General features: G+C 38.4%; 1 protein-coding gene and 1 non-coding gene across 5 annotated transcripts in view; one reads left to right on the top strand and one right to left on the bottom strand.

Annotated features, from left to right (window-relative positions):
* The window catches only part of NHSL2 (NHS like 2), a 231,984-nt gene that overhangs the window by 44,756 nt on the left and 169,927 nt on the right, over positions 1-17,301 (top strand). The gene's annotated exons all lie outside the window — the stretch shown is intronic.
* LOC114675145 (U6 spliceosomal RNA) lies at positions 10,539-10,641 on the bottom strand. Its single transcript, XR_003726244.1, has one exon. It is a non-coding gene; the product is annotated as a U6 spliceosomal RNA (small nuclear RNA).

Raw genomic sequence — 17,301 nt, forward strand, 5'->3', positions numbered from 1 at the left:
AGTGCTGTAGCACTTGGTGGTTCTTGATGGTATGCATCACTTTTTGCCCAGCACGAGAGTTATTTGTGTCCAAGTCTGCCTATTCCGTCTTCAAGGCTGGGATTTTATGTGGAGGGCAGAGAAGTGCTTAGGCATATTTGTTTCCCACTAGGCCCAGCCCCACACAGCCTCAAAAAGCATTTATTGAACTGGGGAAGCAAAAAGCAAAAAGTCAATTCTTTGACCTGGAAGCTCATCTTAGTCCATATGTCTCCTCTGGGAACTGTGAGAGGAGGGAAAATGACAGAGAGTGGGATGGGGAGGGTAGGATGGCTGTAGAGGGAAGTGATGGGAAGGTTTCGAATGACTTAAATTGACTGGTTTTTTTTTTTTCTTTTCGTTTTCATTCAATTCTGACCACGTGTTTCCCATGAATCCTTAGGGAGAAGGAAGTCAGAAAAGTTATTCCTTTGCCTCTCCCTGGCTCGCCCTGGAGTACCACATGGGTGAGCCAAAGAGCAGGACATAGCCTGAGGAACTTGCCTGGTGGGCCTCACGCTCTGTAGCAACTCAGAGGCAGAGAGAAGCTCCTGGGAGGCCCCATATGTGACAGCTTCTAAGGAAGCTGTTTGTGGTGCATCCATGAAACAGGGTGGAACAACTGCTGATCTTGAACAACAAAGCTACTTGGAGGCCGCATTAGACTCAGATCCTGCTCCACATTTGGGTTCTCCCCACCCTGCTCTTCTTTAACATTATTGAGGTAAAATTGGCATTCACTAAATGGCACATATTTGAAGTATATAGGTTGATGAGTTTGATCATATGTATGCTCCTGTGAAACCTTTACTACAATCAATATAATGAATATTTCCATCACCCCTAAAAGTTTCCCCTTATTGGTCACCTTTAATCTTTCTTCATAGCCTAAGTAAGGGAAAGAACATGGTTTATTGTTGACTGGTTATTCTTATGTTAGAAAACTATCAGGAGCAGTGGTCTTGGGGACCTGAGTCCAACTTAACCCTCTGTGGGCCTCAGTTTTTCCATCAGTAAAATGGGATGGTTGGGCAAAAAAAAAATCACTAAGGTTTCCTGTCAGTCTGAGTGACAGGACCTTTCTATGATACAACCTTTCTAAACAGCAATTTTTAAAAAACATAAGAGAGTGTAATCTATCTTCTTTGCTTTCTCATGCCCTTGAGTTACATTCTGGCAGGATCACGGCTGTTGGTCAGAGTGAAATCAGGTTCTGAGGGTTCTGGGTGGATTATTAACCACATTTTACAGATGAGAAAACAGGCTAAGAAAGAAGAGAAGGTCTGCTCAAAGTTACACAGCCAACACGTAACTGAGCTGGCATGCAAATCCAATAGTGACTCCTAATCTAATGCTCTTTGCACTGCCCCACACTCCATTCCCAAGAATACAGGCTTACTTCTACCCATGTTGCTGTCATGACTAAGGGTCCCTGTATCCAAGAGATAGTTCTACTTTCCTCCTGGTTTAATCTGGGGACCATAGTTCACCTCCTCAGGCCTCTGGTAGGTAAGGAGGCAAGAGAGGAGGCTCCCCTGCCTTCCTAAATCAGACCGAATCAGGCCATAGAACAGGAGTCTTAAGTTTTCTTAGACGGGAGGTTTCCAGAAAGCAGATGCTCTCTGGGCATGTAATTCATTGTATTCAGCCTTCTGGTACCAGGTACGGACAAATGTTCAGTAACCCCCAGTGGTAGGAACACAAGGTTAGCAGGACAGGTTAGAAATCTTGGGATTAGGAGGGACCTCTACCTGGCACTTTGCCTCATGGTTGCCCTGGGGTACAATCCCCCAAGGGGACCTGTTATGGGTTGGGGCAGTGCTGGGCTGAGTTGAGTTGCACAGTCATTATGGTGTGAGGACGTGCCCCAACAGCTGCATTTTTTTTTTTTTTTTTAGACGGAGTCTTGCTCTGTCGCCCAGGCTGGAGTGCAGTGGCACGATCTTGGCTCACTGCAAGCTCTGCCTCCCGGGTTCACGCCGTTCTCCTGCCTCAGCCTCCCGAGTAGCTGGGACTACAGGCACCCGCCACCATGCCTGGCTAATTTTTTGTATTTTTAGTAGAGACGGGGTTTCACTGTGTTAGCCAAGATGGTCTTGATCTCCTGACCTCGTGATTCGCCCACCTCAGCCTCCCAAAGTGCTGGGATTACAGGCGTGAGCCACAACAGCTGCAACTTTTATAACTCCCCGGAGGAAGGGAAGAGGGCCAGTTACTTCCCCTGCCCTTTTTTTGAGACCCCTTATCTGCCCACTGTGCCTCAGGGTAAGGTAGGAAAGAGTGCCCTCCATGGGGAATTTGTGGTGGTAGCAGGGTTCTGAGCAGACCCAAGGTGTTTACTTCCTACCCAGAGTAGGTGCTCAGTAAATATCTGTTGACTGACTGAATGAACTCTAACTCCATGTCAGGCACTGTAGGGGGTGCAACGATGAATTGGCTTCCATCCCTGACTGCAGCAGAGAAAGAGGGATAAGACAAGCACATAAATAACTGTTACACACGACAGAATGTGATAAATGCCTTGGGAGATGAACAACCAATTGCGCGAAGAGCTTGGGAGGAGGGACGCTCACATCTGGCAGTGGTGGGGGGAAGGGACTCTAGAGAAAACTTCCTGCTTGAGGTGACATTCGAGCTGATTTTGAATAGGGACGGGGTTTCTACAGTGGCTCAGGAATGCTTGTGTAGTGGGGGTGGGGAGTCAAGGCAGGCTGCATTCCAGGCCCCAGCAGCAGACTTAGGGCCAGAAGTCTCCCTTAGCATATCCCCCCCCCGAGAGCACAGAGAACTGCAAATCAGTGATAGTCCTAGAGCCTCGCTATAACTGCTTGTTTTCAACCTCCATCCCACCATGCCTTGATTTGAGACCCCCCACAAGTGGCCAAATGGACTTAGCTGGGCTGCTTGCTGGCTCATGGGCTAGCCAGCCCAAACCAGAAGTGAGAGCCAGTCCTGGAGGCCTTGCAGACATTTCTTCATTAAAGCCTTTCTTCCCAGCTCAGCTCTTATCTGGGAACAATAAAGGTCCTCAACTCTGGGAGAAGGCCATGCAGGGAACAATAGTTTCTGACTCACTTCATCCATCATTCATGTGGCTCAGAGAGACCATTGCTGGGCAGCAATGGGGATGAGTTGGGGGAGGGGGAGGGCACATTATTTTGCATGAGATTGTTCATTGGGCTGCCCCAAAACTACACAGTGGGGAATTGGGTAGCAACATTCCTGGGTGTGCTATACATAGGCATGAGCCTGGGCATATAATCCAACCCTTTCTCTGCTTTCTGCCTCTCTGTTTCCTAATTTCTGTCCAGAGGCAGTTGGTTGCTGTTAACTGGTAAACTGAATGGTTTCACTGGACATGGGACAAGATATTGGATTCATTTCAGCAGATACTTTCAAATATATTATCTCATTGAATCTTCCAAACAATTTTATAAGTTGGAATTATTATTTTCACTTTACAGATGAGGAAACTGAGGCCCAGAGAAGTTAAGCGACTGCCAAGGATGCAGATAGGAAGGTGAAATTGGAGATCAGGACTCCTAACTGCAAGTGACCTCAGCTGTACAGTCTGAAGGCTGGCAATTACAAATTAGTTACAAATGAATCCAGGGACTGAACAAAGGAGAAAAAAGGGGAAATGCGAGAGTTAGGCAGCTACCAGTTAGGCAAGCTATTCTCCTTGTGCCACCATGAAGAATAAGTTGATCAAGGGTGGAAAAGAAAACTCAGGGCTTCGATTCCAGTATGGAGGAGTCTAGAAGTCTCCAGAGGACAGGAAAGAGGATGGAAATGGAGCCCCCACTCATCTGGCTCTTGCCTGCCCAGGGTGCTACAGCGATGCAGCCACAGCCTGTCAGCTCTGTTCACCTCTTTAAGGTTAATGTCAGCAAAAGGCAGCCCCCAGAGAGGGACCACTTACCCTGAACAAATTTAACATATGAATATTTGTTAATGTATACAAGAGTAAGAGTCTTACTAGCATATTTCTGAAACAGATTTATACCAAAAATGTAGTCTGGTTTTAATTAAAATATTTTAACAGCTTTTTAAGAAGGCTGTTATATACCACAAAGCTCACTTATTTAAAGTGTACAATTTAATGGGTTTTATTATATTTAAAGAATTGTGTAATCATCACTACAATCAATTTTAGAAGATTTTCAGCTTCAAACCCCCAAATCAACATTGTACCCTCAACCTGTGACCCCCCAATCCCTCAGCCTCTCTTACTCCTCCACTCCCCAGTACTAGGCAACGTCTAATCTACTTTTTGTCTCTAGAGATTTACCTATTCTGGACATTTCATATAAATGATATTATATGTCTTCTTTTTAAAATAGCTTCTTTTACTTAACATATGGTGTTTTGAGATTTATCCATGTTGTAAGATGTATCAATATATCATTCTCTTTTTTGTGTGTGGAAAGATATTCAATTATATGGATATGCCACATATTGTTTACCCGTTCATCAGTTGATAGACCTTTACATTGACAAGTATTTTTGCGAAGCCTATGAGTGGAATTTCTGGGTCATATGCTAACTCTATGTTTAACCTTTTGATGAACTGCCAGACTGTTTTCCAGAATGGCTATACCATCTCTCCATATCCTCATCAATACTTGTTCTGCAATGTTGTCTTGCTTATAACCATCCCTGTGGGTGTGAAGTGGTATCTCATTATACTTTTAATTTGCATTTCCTTAATGACTCATGATGTTAAACATCTTTTGATATGTTAGTTGGCACTTTGTATATTTTCTTTGGAGAAATACCTGTTCAAATCCTTCGCCCATTTGTAATTGGGTGATTTGTCTTTTTATTGTTGAGTTATAATTGTTCTTGATATATTCTGGATACTAGACCCTTATCAGGTATCTGATGTACAAATATTTTCTCCCATTCTGAGCTGTCTTTTCACTCTCTTGATATTATCTACTAATGCTCAAAAATTTTAATTTTTATGAGGTCAAATTTATATCTACTATGTATTTCTTTTGTCACTTATGCTTTTTACTTCTTTTGTTGCTTATGCTTTTGGTATTACATCTAAGAAAGCATTGCCAAATCCAATATCATGATGATTGACTCCTATATTTTCTTCTAAGAAATGTATTGATTTAGTTCTTATGTTTTGGTCTTTGATCCATTTCTCTTTTATTAGGGTAGGAATCCAACTTTATCCTTTTGCAAGTGGCTACCCAGTTGTCCCAGCACCATTTGTTGAAGAGACTGTTCTTTTCCCATTGAATGGTGTTGACACTCTTGTAGAAAATCAATTTTCTGTAGATGCATGGGTTTATTTCTTGACTGTCCAATTTATTCCATTATATGTCTTTCTTTATGACAGTACCATATGGTTTTGATTACTGTAGCTTTGTAATATAACCAGAAATCTGGAAGTGTGTGTCTTCCAACTGTGCTCTTCTTTTCTAAGAGTAATTTGTCTATCTGGGGTCTGTTGGAAGACCATGTGAATTTTAGAATTGGCTCTTCCATTTATGCAGAAAGGGATATTGGGATTTTAATGGGAATTGCATTAAATTTGTAGATTGTTTTTGGTAGTATTGACATCTTAACAATACTAAGTCTTCCAGTCCATGAACTTAGACTGTATTTCCATTTATTTATTTAGGCTTCTTTAGTTTATTTCAGCAGTGTTTTGTAATTTTCAATGTATGAATCTCGTACCTCCTTGATTAAACTTATTCATAAGTATTTTATTCTTTTTGATGCTATTGTAAGTGGAATTGTTTTCTTAATGTCATTTTTGATTGTTTATTGATAATGTATAGAAGTACAACTGATTTAAACATATTGATCTTGTACCCTGCAACTTAGCTGAATTCGTTTATTAGCTCAATAGTTTTTCTAGGATTTTGTATATATAAGATCATGTCATATGTGAATAGAGATAGTTTTACTATTTCTTCGTTAACTATGTGAATAAATTTTTCCTTCCTTCTGTTCTTTCCTTTCTTCTGTACTTTCTTCCTCCTTCCCTCCCTCCCTCTCTCCCTCCCCTCCTCCTTTCCTTCCTCCCTCCCTCCCTTCCTTTCTTCCTTCCTTGTTTTTCATTTATTTTATTTTTGCCTGAACGCTCTGTCTAGACATTCCAATACAGTGTTGAATAGAAGTGTCAAGAGAGGGCATCCTTGTTTTGTTCCTGATCTAAGAAGTAAAGCTTTCAGTCTTTTACCATTGAGTATGATGTTAGCTTTGGGTAGGTTTTTAATATATGCCTCTTATCGTGTTTTTTGTTTGATTTTTGTTTTTGAGACATAGGCTCACTCTCTTGCCCAAGCTGGAGTGCAGTGCCACGATGATCTCAGCTCACTACAACCTCAGCCTCCTGAGTTCAAGCGATTCTTGTGCCTCAGCCTCCCAAGTAGCTGAGATTACAGGCATGCACCACCACATCCAACTAATTTTTGTATTTGCAGTAGAGACAAGATTTTGCCATGTTGGCCAGGCTGGCCTCGAACTCCTGGCCTTAAGTGATCTGCCTGCCTCAGCCTCCCAAAATGCTGGGATGACAGGCATGAGCCAGCGTGCCTGGCCTTTTATCCTGTTTTGAAAATTCCCTTCTTTTCCTCATTTGTTGAGTGTTTTATTATGAAAAGTGTGAATTTTGGTTTTTATTTGTTTGTTTTGCTTCATTTTCAAATGATCATGTGGTCTTTTTTCTTTATTTTATTAATATGATGTATTTCAGTGATTGATTTTCATAGTTAAACCACCCTTACATTCCTGGGATAAATCCTAATTGGCCATGGCATATATTATTTTAATATGCTGCTATTGTATTCAGCCTGCTAATTTTTTCTTGAGAATTTTTACATTTATATAAGGGGTATTGATCTGTAGTTTCGTTTCTTGTGATATCTTTGGCTTTGATATCAGGACAATGCTGCCCTCAGGGAATAAGTTTGGAAGTGTTCCCTCCTCTTCAATATTCTGAACAGTTTGAGAAGAATTGGTATTAATTCTTCCTTAGATATTTTTCAGAATTCACCAGTGTAACCATCTGATCTTGGACTTTTCTTAATTGGGAGATTTTTTTTTTATTACTGATTCAATGTCTTTATTTGTTATAGGTTTATTCAGATTTTCTGTTTCTTGAGTTCATTTTGATAGTGTTTTTATTTCTAGGAACCTGATTCTCTTATAATTTTTTAAAAATTTCTGTAAGGTTGGTAGCAGTGCCCCCACTTTCATCTCTTTCCTTTTTTTTTTTTTTTTTTTTTTTTTTTTTGACACCAGATCTCACTCTGTCACCCAGGCTAGAGTGCAGTGACACCATGATAGCTCACTGCAGACTTGAACTCTTGGGCTTAGACAGTCTTTTTGCCTCAGTCTTCTGAGTAGCTGGGACTACAGACATGTGCCACTATGCCTGGCTAATTTTTTTTTTAATTTACTTTTTTTGTAGAGACCAAGTCTTGCTATGTTGCTGAGGCTGGTCTGTAACTCCTGGCCTCAAGTGATCCTCCTGCCTCAGCCTCCCAAAGCATTGGGATTACGGGCATGAGCCACCATGCCCATCCTCTACTTCCATTTCTGATTTTAGTAACTTGTGTCTTCTCTTTTTTTTTCTTGGTCAGTCTAGCTAGAGATTTGTCAATTTTGTTAATCTTGTCAAATAACCAACTGTCATGTCATTGATTTCCTCCATTTTTTTCTATTCTCTACTTCATTTACCTCTACTCTTTGTTACTTCCTTCCTTTTGCTAGTTTTGGGTTTAGTTTCCTCTTATTTTTCTGGAATCTTGAGGTGTAAAGCTGACCTTCTCCCTGGTTCTGTCCATTATTGAAAGTGGTAAATTAATCTGTTTATGGTAAGCCCTAGAGCAACAGTTAATACATAAATAATATAGTAAAATATTTACTTTTATTATTCAAAATAATTTTAAAAATCAAAATGCAATAATGGAAAATATTCACTTAATGCAAAAGAAAGCATAAAGGAGGATTAGAGAATAAAAAGATATGAGACATATAAAAACAAAAAATAAAATGGCAAATGTAAACTCAATTATATCAATAGTAATAATATTAAATGTAAATGAATTAAACAATCCAATCAAGAAGCAGAGATTGTCACACAGGATCCAAAAAACAGTGTAACAGTATAACTACATGCTGTCTCTAGGAGACACTCTTTAAATTCAAAGATACAAATAGATTGAAAGTAAAAGGATGGAAAAAAATATGTCATGCAAACAGCAACCTCAAGAAAGGTGGAATGGACCAGGTGCAGTGGCTCACACTTGCAATTCCAGCACTTTGGGAGGCCAAGGTGGGAGGATCACTTGAAACCAGGAGTTTGAGACCAACCTGGGCAACATGGGGAGACCCCAGCTCTACAAAAAATAAAAAATTAGCCAGGCATGGTTGCATACTCCTCTAGTCCAAGCTATTTGGGAGGCTGAAGTAGGAGGATCACTTAAGCCCAGAAGGTTGAGGCTGCAGTGAGCTATGATCGTGCCACTGCACTCTAGCCTGGGCAACAGAGTGAGACCTTGTCTCTATAAAGAAAGAGAAAGGTTGAGTGGCTATATATATATTTATTATTATTATTATTATGCTTTAAGTTCTGGGGTACATGTGCAGAATGTGCAGTTTTGTTACATAGGTATACACGTGCCGTGGTGGTTTGCTGCACCCATCAACCTGTCACCTACTTTAGGTATTTCTCCTAATGTTATCCCTTCCCTAGCCCCCGACCCGCGACAGGCCCTGGTGTGTGATGTTCCCCTCCCTGTGTCCATGTGTTCTCATTGTTCAACTCCCACTTATGAGTGAGAACATGTGATGTTTGGTTTTCTGATCTTTTGAAAACTTGCTGAGAATGATGGTTTCCAGCTTCATCCATGTCCCTGCAAAGGACATGAACTTATTCTTTTTTGTGCCTGCATAGTATTCCATGGTGTATATGTGCCACATTTTCTTAAGACCCAAAATCCTGGGTTTTGACAGGGCTCTCTTTGACTAAACACACCCAGCTGTTAAGCCCCACTAATTGCTGGCTGATTGTTCTATTGTTTTCAAAAATCCTTAAGGGCATAAATTGCTTGGAGTGGGGAGGTGGTGGTGAAACTGGCCCAATCAAATTGTGGCACCTTTGAAGCATAGTTCCCTAGATCAGTATTTGAGATTTGTTCTGATACCAGGAGGGCTCTTCTCAGCTGTCTCTTCCCTGTTTCTGTCCAGTAAACTAGCCAGCTTACAGTTAAGTCTGTATCTCCAATGAATCTATTATTCTCCTACCAATTGCCTTTTGCCACAGTCTCCACTGTTTTTGAGAACGCACTTAGGCTGGAACATCTCCAAACTCTTACATCTTTCATTCTCTTGATGGTGTCTTTCGCAGAACAGAATTTTTAATTTTAATGAGCCCAGTTTTAGATTAACTGTTTTTTCATGGACTGTGCCTTTGGTGTTGTATCTAAAAAGTCATTGCAATGTAAGTTCATAAATTTTAACAAATGTACCACTCTGGTGCAGGATGTTGATGGTGGAGGAGATTGGTTGCATGTATATGGAGACAGGGAGTATAGAATGTATATGGAAACTCTGTACTTTCTACTCAATTTTTCTATGAACCTAAAACTGCTCTAAAAATAAATTTTATTAATTTAAGAAAAATTTAAATCCATAGATGAAGATAAGGTGTCAAAATTACAAATAGACTAATAATTGAAGTTTTCAAAAAGCCATCACCATACACGAGGTCATTTACATGTTCGCTCGTGTTATTGTCTGGGAGTTTTATAGTTTTGCATTTTACATTTAGGTCTGTGATCCATTTTGAGTTAACTTTTGTAAAGAGTATAAAGTCAATGTCTAGATCTATTTCTTTTGCCTGTGGATGTCCACTTGCTCTTCCAATGTTTGTTGAAAGACTATTTTTGCTCTATTGTTTTACCTTTGCTATTTTGTCAAAGATCAGTTGAGTATATGAGAGTATATTTCTGTGCTTTTTATTCTGTTCCATTGATCTACTTGTCTGTTCATTCTACCAACAACACACTGTTTTGATTCCTGCAGCTTTATAGTAAGTCTCAAGGTTGGGCACTGTCAGTCCTCCAACTCTTCTTCTCCTTCAATATTGAGGTGGTTATTCCATGTCTTTTGCCTCTCCATATAAACTTTAGAATCAGTTTGTTGATATCCACAGAATAACTTGCTGGGATTTTGATTGGAATTGTATTGAATCCATAGATCAAGTTGGGAAGAACTGACATCTTGACAATGTTGAGTCTTACTATTCATGAACGTGGACTATCTCCCCATTTATTTAGTTATTTGATTTCCTTCATCATAGTTTTGTAGTTTTCCTCACCCAGAGCTTGTACAGATGATATTAGATTTATACCAAAATATTTCATTTTTTGTGAATGCTAATGTAAACAGTAATTTTTTAAAAGGAACACTTTATTGATGTATGATTGACATACAAAAAGCTGTACATATTTAATATACACAACCTGATGAGTTTGAGATAAATATACACCAAACGTATGGAATGCTTCACAAATTTGCATGTCATCCTTGCACAGAGGCCATGCTAATCTTCTCTGTATTGTTTCAAGTTTAGTATATGTGCTACTGAAGCACACATAATACTAATGAATTTTTAATTTCAAATTCCACTTGTTCATTGCTGGTATATAGCACGGCAATTGACTTTGTATATTAACCTTGTATCCTGTAACCTTGTATAATTGCTTATTAGCTCTAGGAGTTTACTTACTGATTCTTTCAGATTTTCTACATAGATGACCATGTCATCTGTGAACACAGACAGTTTTATTTCTTCCTTCCCAATCTGTTTACCTTTTATTTCTCATTGCATTACCTAGGCCTTCCAGTAAAATGTTGAGAAGCAAGTGGTGAGAGGGGACATCCTTGCCTTGTTTTTTGGGAAACTTTCAAGTTTCTCACCATTAAGTATGATGTTAGCTGTAGGTTTTGTGTAGATGTTCTTTATAAAGTTGAGGATATCCTTTCTATTTCTAGTTTGCTAAGAGTTTTTATCACGAATGAGTACTGGCATTTTTGTCAAAAGCTTTTTCTGCATCTATAGATAAAATCATTATTTTTCTTTACTAGCCTGTTGATGTGATTGATTACATTATTTGATTCTTGAATCTTGAACCAGCCTTTCATACCTGGGGTAAATCCCTCTTGGTTGTGATATATAATTATTTTTATACATTGCTGGATTCAATTTGCTAATATTTTGTTGAGGATTTTTTCTTCTATATTTATGAGAAATATTGGTCTGTGGTTTTCTTTTCTTTGTTATGACTTCATCTGATTTTGGTCTTTGGGTAATGCTGGCTTCACAGAATAAGTTAGGAAGTGGTCCTTCTCCTTCTGTCTTCTAAACAAGATCATAGAGAATTGGTATAAATTTTCCTTAAATGTTTGACAGATTTCACCAGTGAACCCATCTGAACTTGGTGCTTTCTGTTTTGAAAGGTTATTAATTACTAACTTAATTTCTTTAATAGATATATGCCTATTCAGATTATCAATTTCTTTTTGTGTAAGCTTTGGCAGACTGTGTCATTCAAGGGATTGGTTCATTTCATCTAGTCTATTGAATTTGTGGGCATAGAGTTGTTCTTTGTATTCTTTTATTATTCTTTTGATGTCCTTGGAATTTGTAGTGATGTTCCCCCCTCTTTCATTTGTAATATTAGTCATTTGTGTTCTCTCTTTTTTTCTTAGTCTCGCTAGAGGCTTATTGATTTTATTGATCTTTTAACAGAAGCAGCTTTTGGTTTTGTTGATTTTTTTCTCCAATGATTTTCTGCTTTCAGTTTCATTGATTTCTGCCCTAATTTTTATTTCTTTTCTTCTTTTTACTTTGGGTTTAGTTTGCTTTTTCTTCTATTTTCCAAAGGGGGAAGCTTAGGTTTTTCTTCTTTTCTAAAATACACATTCTTCTTTTCTAATATGTACATGCTATAAATTTCCTTCTAAGCACTGCTTTTGCTGCATCCCTTAAATTTTGATATATTTTCATTTTCATTTAGTTCAATATATTTTGTATTTCTCTTGAGATTTTTTCTTTGATCCATGTGTTATTTAGAAATATATTGTTTAATCTCCAAGCATTTCAGGATTTTCTAGATGTCTTTCTGCTATAGATTTCTAGTTTAATTCCATTGTAGTCTGAGAGCAGACATTATATGATTGCTATTCCTTTAAACTTGTAAAAGTGTGTTTTATGGCCCATAAAAAAAGTATTAACTGTTGTCAGATTTATCCTCACTGAGCATCCAACAATTCATCAATTACAATTCAGGTTTTTCTACTCCAGTACTGATTTCTGTCCGTGAGTTTCTCTTACCATGAGTTGTGTTTCTCTGTATTCATCTGTCTGTCTCTAATTTTGAGGACAGAGGTTTGCCCTGTGACCTCATTTCTCTGATTAATCTAAGAAGAGTATTGATTTTTCAGTGTGTTCAGCTTTTTTCTTGTTAGGATGGAATAGCGACTTCTAAGCTGTGTGCATGTTAACTGGAAGTCAATCTTTTTTTTTTTTTTTTTTAAGAGACAGAGTCTTTGCCCCATTGCCCAGGCTGGAGTGCAGTGGTACAATCATAGCTCATTGTAACCTCATATTCTTGGGCTCAAGCAATGCTCCTGCCTCAGCCTTCCTGGTATCTGGGACCACAGGCACATACCACCATGCCTGGCTAATTTTTTTTTTTATTTTTTGTAGAGATGGGGGGTCTTACTATGTTGCACAGGCTGGTCTCGAGCTCCTGGCCTCAAGCAGTCCTCCTGCCTTGGCCTCCCAAAGTGCTGGAATGACAAAGAGTGGTGGTAGGAGCCACTGCTCTTCACACTGTCATGCTTGAAGTGGAACCTGCCACTTCATTTCATACTGCTGAATATTCCTTTCCATCTTATAACTATACCACATTTTATTTATCCATTTACTAGTTGATACACATTTGTTCTATTTCTACTTTTTTGATATTATGAATAATGCTGCAATAAATATTTACATAATGTGAGCTCTTTCTGCCCTTTGTTGTATGGCATCCTTCGATGCACAAAAATTTTTTACCTTAAGTTCAGCTTCTCAATTTTCTTTTGTTTGCTTGTGTTTTTGGTGTTATATGTAGGAAATCATTGCCTAACCCAATATCATGCAGATTTTCTTCCATGTTTTATCCTAAGAGTTTTATAGTTTTAGCTTTTACGTTGAGTCTGTAATCTTCTTTAATTTTTGTGTATAATCTCAGATAGAGGTCCTACTTTATTCCTTTGCATATGGCTATCCAGTTGTTCAGCATTATTTGTTAAAAAGACTTTTCTTTCCCCATTTAATTATCATGATATCTTTGTCAAAAATCAATTGACCATAAATTTAGGGTTTATTTATCATCTCTCTCTTATTCAGTTGATCTAAATATCTAGTCTTGTGCTAGTACCATGCAGTCTTGATTATTGTAGCTTTGTGGTAAGTTTTGATATTGGAAAGTATAAATCCCCCAAGTTTGGTGTTCTTTTTCAAGAACATTTTGGCTATTCTGAGCCCCTTTCATTTCCATATAAATTGTAGGATCAGTTTGTCAACTTCTGCAAAAAAGATAGCTGGGATTTTCATAGGGATTGTGTTGAATCTGTAGATAAATTTGGGCCATGTAACTATCTTAACAATATTCAATTTTCTGATATATGAACATATGTCTTCCCATTTGTTTATCTTTTAAGATTTTTTTTCAACCATGTTTTCTAGTTTTCAAAGTGAGAAATTTTTACTTCTTTTGTTAAATTTATCGCTACTTTTTTTTTTTTTTTTTTTTTTGAGACAGAGTCTTGCTCTGTCGCCCAGCCTGAACTGCAGTGGCCGGGTCTCAGCCCACTGCAAGCTCCGCCTCCCGGGTTTACGCCATTCTCCTGCCTCAGCCTCCTGAGTAGCTGGGACTACAGGCGCCTGCCACCACGCCCGGCTAGTTTTTTGTATTTTTTAGTAGAGATGGGGTTTCACCATGTTAGCCAGGATGGTCTCGATCTCCTGACTTCGTGATCCACCTGTCTCGGCCTCCCAAAGTGCTGGGATTACAGGCTTGAGCCACCGCACCCGGCCTGTCGCTACTTTTTTATGCTTTTGTAAGTTGAACGGTTTTGTTTTCTTTTTCTTTTCTTTTCTTCTCTTCTTTTTTTTTTTTTTTTTTTTTTTTAGACAGAGTCTGGCTTCGTCGCCCAGGCTGGAGTGCAATGGTGCAATCTTGGCTCACTGCAACCTCCACCTCCCAGGTTCAAGTGATTCTCCTACTTCAGCCTCCCCAGTAGCTGGGATTACAGACCCTCACCACTGTGCCTGGCTAATTTTTGTATTTTTAGTAGAGAGGGGGTTTCCCCATATTGGCCAGGCTGGTTTCGAACTCCTGACCTCAGGTGATCCACCCGCTTCAGCCTCTCGAAGTGCTGGGATTACAGGCATGAGCCATCGCGCCTGGCCGAACGATTTTCTTAATTTCATTTAGTAAATTTGTTGAATAGTGGTTTCCTTAGGATTTTCTATACACAAGATCATATCATCTACAAATAGAGATAGTTTTACTTCTTCCTTTTTAATCTGTATGTCTTTTGTTTCTTTTTCTTTTTAAACTAATTGCTTTAGCTAGAACCTCCCTTACAATGTTGAAAAGAGGTAGCGAGAACAAACACCGTTGTCTTAGGGAAAGGCTTTTTGTTTTTCACCATTAAGTATGGTATTGGCTGTGAGTTTTTTGTAGATGCATTTATCAGGTTGGGATGTTTCCTTCTATTTCTAACATGTTGAGTGTTTTTATAATACACAGGTGTTAGATTTTGTCAGATAGTTTTCTGCATCTGTTGAAATCAGCATGTGGTTTTGGCCCTTTATTCTAATGATTTTTAATTCATTTTCAGATGTTAGGCCAACTTAAAATTCCTGGGATAAATCTGTTTTGTTCATGTATAATCTTTTTTATATGTTGCTATATTTGATCTGCTAGTATTTTGTTGAGGACTTTGCATCTATATTTATAAGGCTATTGGTCTGTAGGTTTCTTTTCTTGTGATGTCCTTTTCTGGCTTTGGTGTCAGAATAGTGCTGGCCTCATAGAATGCGTCTGGAAATGTTTATTTCTTCTCTGTTTTTGGAAGAGTTTGTGAATTTTTCTTTAAATGTTTTGTAGAATCCATCAGTAAAGCCATCTGGGCCTGGACTTTTTTGTGGGAAGTGTTAAAATTATTAATTCAATCTCTTTGTTTATTATAAGTCTATTCAGATTTTCTCTTTCTTCTTGAATCAGTTGCTAGAAGTTGTTCTTTCTAGGAATTTGTCTATTTTATCTAAGTTACCAAATTTGTTGCCATATAGTTGTTCACAGTATTTGCTTATTTCTCTTTTTATTTCTGTAAGGTCAGTAGTAATGAGTCTTTTCTAGTTTTCTTTTGGTCAGTCTAGTTAAAGATTTGTCAATTTTGTTCTTTTTTTTTTTCCCCAAATAACTGACTTTTGGCTTTGTTGATTTTCTCTACTTTTCTATTATTTGTTTCATTTATTTCCTCTTTGATTATTTCCTTCCTTCTTCTTGCTCTGAATTTAGTTGGCTTTTCTTTCACTGGTTCCTTAAGCCATTTTTGCTTTTTGACTTTTCTCTAGTAAAGAGTCTCACTCTGTCACCCAGGCTGGAGTGCAGTGGTGTGGTCATTGCTCACTGCAGCCTCCAACTTCTGGGCTCAAGCAATCCTCCTGCCTCAGCCTCCCAAGTAGTGAGGACTACACGTGTGCACCACCACAATGGGTTAACTTTTTAATTTTTTGTAGAGACATGGTCTTGCTATATTGCCCAGCCTGGTCTCAAACTCCTGGCCTCAAGTGATCTTCCTGCTTCAGCCTCAGTTTTGCTTTTTGTTTTCTATATGTTTCACATCTTTTTTTTTTTTTTACCTCTGTTCCTCTTTTACTGCCTTGTTTTGCATTAAGTATTTTCTAGCATAGCATTTTAATTCATTTAATTATTTTTAACTTTTTAAAAAGGTTTTTTACTTAATTGTTGTCCTAAGGTTTATGATATGCATCTTAACTTGTCAGAATCTACTTCAGATTTGCAGTAAGTTAATTCCAGTGAGATACAGAAACTTTATTTTTATATACCTCCCTTCCCCATTTTTGTGCTATTATTATTATATATATTATGTCCACATGTGTTACAAATCTAACAACACTTAGTTACAATTATTACTTTATGTAATCTTATGTCTTTTAAAGAAGCTAATAGAAGAAAAGAGAGCATGGATGTATTTATAGAGTTTAAAAAACACTAACCTTCTTAATTACCATTGGTAGTTCTCTTCATTTGTTCCTGCGGATTTGAGTTACCATCTAGTGTCATTTCCTTATTCCAATGCACCTCTGTTCCCAACGACCTCGTTTACCCTATTGTTGTCAAATATATTATATTTTTATATATTTTATGGAAAACAATGCAATTTTATAGATATTGTTTATGAAGTTACTTTCTAAATTATTTAAGAAAATAGGAAAAATATGTAATTATTCTTTTATCATTACCTACATAACTACCTTTACTGGAGTTCTTTGGTTATTTGTGTGAATTTAAATTGTTGTCTCAGCCAGGTGTAGTGGCATGCACCTGTAGTCCCAGCTGCTTTGGATACTGAGGCAGGAGGATGGTTTGAGCCCAGGAGTTTGAGGCTGCATTGAGTTATGATTATCCCACTGCATTCCATCCTGGGCAACAGGGTGAGCCCCCATCTCTTAAAAACATTGCTGTCTAATGTCACTCCCTTTTAGCCTGAAAAACTTCCTTTAGTATTTTCTGTAAGCGACAATGGATTCACTTAGTATCTGTTTCTATGGGAAAGTCTTTATTTTACCTTTATTTTTATTTTTTCTGAGACGGAGTTTCACTCTTGTTTCCAGGCTGGAGTGCAATGGTGCGATCTTGGTTTACTGCAACCAACCTCCACCTCCCAGGTTCAAGCAATTTTCCTGCCTCAGCCTCCTGAGTAGCTGGGATTACAGGTGCATGCCACCATGCTAGGCTAATTTTTGTATTTTTAGTAGAGACAGGGTTTCGCCATGTTGGCCTGGCTGGTCTCGAACTCCTGACCTCAGGTGATATGCCCTCCCGGGCCTCCCAAAGTGCTGGGATTAAAGGCGTGAGCCACTGTGCCTGGCCTATTTTGCTTTCATTTTTAAATGATAGTTATGCTGGGCTTAAGGGTTGACAGTTTTTGTTTGTTTGTTTGTTT

Source organism: Macaca mulatta, chromosome X, assembly GCF_049350105.2.
Source record: "Macaca mulatta isolate MMU2019108-1 chromosome X, T2T-MMU8v2.0, whole genome shotgun sequence".
NCBI lineage: Eukaryota > Metazoa > Chordata > Mammalia > Primates > Cercopithecidae > Macaca > Macaca mulatta.